The sequence below is a fragment of the Macrobrachium rosenbergii genome, chromosome 2 (genome assembly GCF_040412425.1).
Source record: "Macrobrachium rosenbergii isolate ZJJX-2024 chromosome 2, ASM4041242v1, whole genome shotgun sequence".
In the NCBI taxonomy this organism is placed as follows: domain Eukaryota; kingdom Metazoa; phylum Arthropoda; class Malacostraca; order Decapoda; family Palaemonidae; genus Macrobrachium; species Macrobrachium rosenbergii.
Window position 1 is genome coordinate 13,031,666 of NC_089742.1, and position 5,000 is coordinate 13,036,665.

General features: G+C 35.1%; 1 protein-coding gene across 1 annotated transcript in view; it reads left to right on the plus strand.

Annotated features, from left to right (window-relative positions):
* The window catches only part of LOC136842441 (uncharacterized), a 78,006-nt gene that overhangs the window by 3,641 nt on the left and 69,365 nt on the right, over positions 1-5,000 (plus strand). The gene's annotated exons all lie outside the window — the stretch shown is intronic.

Here is a 5,000-nt window from a genome sequence, read left to right on the forward strand (position 1 = left end):
AATTCTAAATGAGTGGAAATTCTAATCCCAGTGATTGCTCTAATAACTATTAATGATATACAGTGAAAATTTCTTGTTTTTGTTTCCTACAAAGACGGCTTCTAGTAATTTTCTAAAATGTAGGCTACAATGGAAGCTTTTGATGATGAGTCCCTATTTACTAATATTCTCTTTGTTGAATAATAGATAATTCCCGAAGCACTGTTGAATTACATGTTACGAATGGCGTTAATAAGATGGCAACTAAGGTATTGTTTATTTTTGCAGCTAAGGGCTGTTTATTTTATTCGGTATAATATTCTGTGTACATTCTACAAGTTACGCTATGTTTACCCTGATTGGACCTCCACTTGCAAATGCATTTCTAGTGTTCAGCCTTTAATTTTTTTTGTACATAAGAGATATACAGTACATATTTTCTTCATATTAATCCTACGCCATGGTCAAATTTTTTTCTTTAATTTTGAATATAACATCATAATATAATTCTTACAAGTTAATTACACATAAATGGCAATATTTCTTTCCTTAACATCAACGTTCACTTGCACACGATTAAGCGCATCTGTATATAGGATATTAACACAGACTACCCTTGCAGTAAATTCACATCTTTCATTCCTTTTATTTGTAATGTAAAAGAAGTCTTCTTTCTATTTTTATATCTTATCCATAATCATATTCACCACTCAAGGTACTTATCCCTGATAAGGAGTGGAAATACCTAAAGTATGATTTTTTATGAAAATAAGAACTCCCACAATTATGCGGTTTTATATACAGATATGAATGTGGAAACTTATGCTGCCATTACACGGAAAGTTACTTTGGAGCCCACAGTTTTGATGTCATGAATCATCTCATAATACTTGTTCCTAAGGTTTATTCTCACGTTTCATTGAAACAATTTTACTCTTTCTTAAATCTGACACAAAGGTTTCGTCGGGTGATCTATGTTCGCAAGTTTTCTATTAAATTGTTTTACCTAAAATGCACCATGATTACACTGGAAAAAGGGAAATTCTTCACCGAGCTTTCATTATTATTAATATGGCAACATTACCTAATTTATCTAGTTAAGGTCATTTTCGAGGTGAGCAACAGGCGTTTCCGATGAAAATAAAATAAAAGTGTGACTTTCAAATGGGTCTTGCAAATCGGTCAAGGTCAAAATTACTTGAGTACCGTAATATAATCTCCCAATTAAAAATGGATTAAGTTAAAAAATATTTAGAGAAAATAATCATTAACCACAGTAAATCCAAACCTATCAAGTTTATTTGAAATCAGCAAAAAATAAAACATTACCCTAAAGCTGACATGCCATACAGAAAAATTTCAAAAGCGATACCTGCCTACCAAATTTCATAAAAAAAGAAGATACAATGTTGATTTTAAAATTGATCCTTGAACTTGAGAAATACGTAAGGGTTCAAAATACCTGAAGTTATACCTTCGTCACTATAGTGTCCTGTATTAGTCTGAGACTGGGTTAAAAGTGTTACTGTTTTAATCAAACATCAGTGAAAAATAAATCAAGGAAAATGAAGTTGGTTGAATAGAAAACACAATCCCCAGAATGTCACCTCTCCGCTTTGCAAATTTTATAAAAAAACACATCACAAAAGATGGGAAAAAAATGTTAAAGATAACAATCAACTAAAAATACGAGAAAAAATGCAACTACTAGTCTAAGACTAATAGGAATAATAAAACTGGATTAATAATAACCCCATGCTGATAATAATTTGGCAGCAGTGATGTCACCAGTGTTCCTGGTTGTGTGCAGACATACACTCTTTAAGAAAGATTTAGTAATTTTCCTTCAAAATTGATGAGTTATTCGAAAGAAGATGGCCTCATTTGGATCTGGGGAAACCACAGAAACCAAGATCCATGCTTAAAATATATAATTGTTGAACAATTGTTTATTATTTCTCATTATAATTATGTTTCTAGGAAACTTAGCAGCCATTTAGCCCCCATATTTAAAAGTAAAAAGAACTTCAGGAAGCTACATTTCATAATTATTCACAAGAAATAGTATGGAAGAGAAGCCCGACCACATATTTACGCAAGCAAATAATGCCATTCTAGTGAAAAAATTAAGCCAAAATCTGTCGATACCTTGGCCAAAAGAGTCATCGGTAATTTGGCCGCTATTAAATTTTTGGATGTTTGTCCTTTTCCACCCTTCGGGTCTGATCTTTTAAAGATCTAGGGCACCGCTGCATCGAGCGAGGCGCCCTTCGAGACAATCTACGACAGAAAGAGTTCTTCATTCATCCGCAGCCCAATAGCAGCCAAAACTATATAGATGTATATATTATGACATCACGCAACGACCAATCTGGAATGATAAAGGTTGGCCCGTGATTTTAATCAAACCGGCAGAAATTTGGCTTGAAAAACTGCAAATCAAATTCGCCATCCAAACCCCGCTGAAGCCCGTGTATGAATTCAGAAGGACCTATGCAATCTAGAGTCCATGTACCTAGAATGACAGAAGAGTTATCGAAAAAAAATTGTACACAAAACTGATGGGAAAAAAGAAGCAGAATCCAGATAATAAATGACAACGAAAAGGCGAGCTGTTAGCACGCACCTCCACTGAAGAATAATAAGGAAAATAGATAATAATAATAATAAGCTAATAATAATAATAAATAGAATAATAATAATAATAATAATAATATCCTAAAGCCTGAGCTAAAGGAAAATTAATAATATTTGCAGTTACAAAAGAATTATTCATAACTTCAATTTTTTCTCCAAATGTAATTGAACATGATTGTATTGTATTCAGATATAGAGTATACATTCAGTTCTTTACAGAGACAACACAGTAGTTAAATACAGTTATTTGGAAGCATCCTTTAAATTTATAGAAAATACGAATTTTCTAAAACCAATCAAGAAAAATTAATTATTATACCTCGTTTTACCTTATTTTTCAGTGGGTCGCTGGTTATAACAGAAATGGAACTCATTTTAACGCTCTGTTTCATTTTCCAAAGTGCCCGATGTGCTTCATCTCATTATCTTGTTTAATTTTTCAATGGTCCTCGTTTGTCATCTCAAAAGCAGAACTTATTTTAAGTTTATGCTTCACTATTCAAAACTCCCCAAAATACTCCTAATGTTACTTATTCGCATGAGAGAAATGAAAATATGTTAATGTGTAAAAGGAGAAAGGTTTCCACAATGTTTACATGAATGGATGCATGTACTCCTGCACTGCCAGAAGCTAGGATTTCTCTTCTTATCATCTTGTTCTTGGTAACTGTTACTTCTTTTGCGTCTCAACGCAATATCTGGGATCGCTGTAGCAAGGTGCTTAAGTTATTAGAACAAAAAAAAAAAAAGGATGAAGCCTGAGTTTTAAATATTGTGTTTTTTATATAATACTAAGCTTAGAAAGAGTCTCCTTATTAAAGTTTATATATATATATAAGAAATTTTTATCACAAATTTGTGATTTATATATGAATCATGAAGTAATAAATGTCATGGTGAATTGAAAAGTTAAACAAACAACGTTACCTCATCTTCTCCGCTGGAGAATTCAGTCTTCCGAAAGGGAATTTATATAAGTGATAAATAATCTGGATATCAACATGGCATCTGACCCGTCTCTAGAAAGCCTATTCAGCGACTCCAGTCTGTTGTAAACCACGTGAGCCTGCAAACTACTTATAAGTCTGCTTGCCGAAGTATCTTCGGCGCAATCGAGTGTTCTACCCGTCGTGAATCAAGGCGGGGAAAATAGATCTATCTTTTGCAATGACCCACCTCACTTATGAGCCATGTTCATGAAACTTTAACCACGGCCTGGTGGTGTTATGGCTTTTCGTTGCCAGACACACGATTATAGCAATCTTTAACCTTAAATAAAAACTACTGAGGCTGGAAATCCACGCTACCTCGGTATGTTTGATGACCGTTGGTGGAATCAATGTCTTTGCAGCCCTAGGGGAGTAGTTTATTAAGTGATAAATGGCGGAAGAAAAGTAAGGACAAAAAGTAACCCGGACAGACAAGTTCAGCGACTTTTCTTGGCGTAAACCATTGCCGCCATAAGCTTAAGTCTTTTGCCGATGATGTTGTACGATATTTTATATGTCGTGAAGGCGCTTATTTTAGCATCGACAATGAGTAACTCGAGAAGGAGCATTGGAAGCCTTTAAAGCAGCTAATATTATGAAATTCAGTTACACACCGTGAAGAAAATTCATTCAGACTGTCGCTACAAATTTCGCAAATAACTATCTTCCTGATGTATATCTCCGTTTTTTCAAAGGGAATGATATACTTATGCTCAGAAATTTATAAGTGATAAATGGTGGAATTTTCTGGGGACATTTGTAGCAAGACATATACATATTAAAACGACTGTGCTTGTAAATTATTGAGCCATCAAGAGAGGTATATCTTTTGCCGAGATGTCGTATATTTTACCCGTCGTGAGCGGGGACTGTACCAGCCTCACGACGGGTAAAAGCAGTATGACATCTCGGCAAAAGACTTATACCTCTCTTGATGGCTCAATGGTTTACGCCAACTGGAGTCGCTGAATAGGGCTTTTCGCACACATTCGTGTCCCACGATATATGATTCATTTATCACTTATATAAATATCTTCGGCGACAATTCTCCAACGGAGATATACCTTCTGAGGTAGCGTGGGATTTCGATATTGCCGGACTACATTTGTAGCTTCATGATTGTCACTATAAATCACGGTGTTTTAAAAATTTACAACAAGAGCTGCGTGTCCGAAACGTACCAATGAACTGTCATGGCGGGGGGTGGGTCATTGTCGAGGCTGGACACTTTCCGCCTCGACGTAAAAGCAGTGAAGACATCTCGGCAAAAGACTTATACCTGGCTTTGATGGCTCAATGGTTTACGCCAACTGGAGTCGCTGAATAGGCTTGTCGTCAGAATTCGTGTCCCCACGATTCAATGCATTTATCACTTATATAAATTCCTTCGGCGAC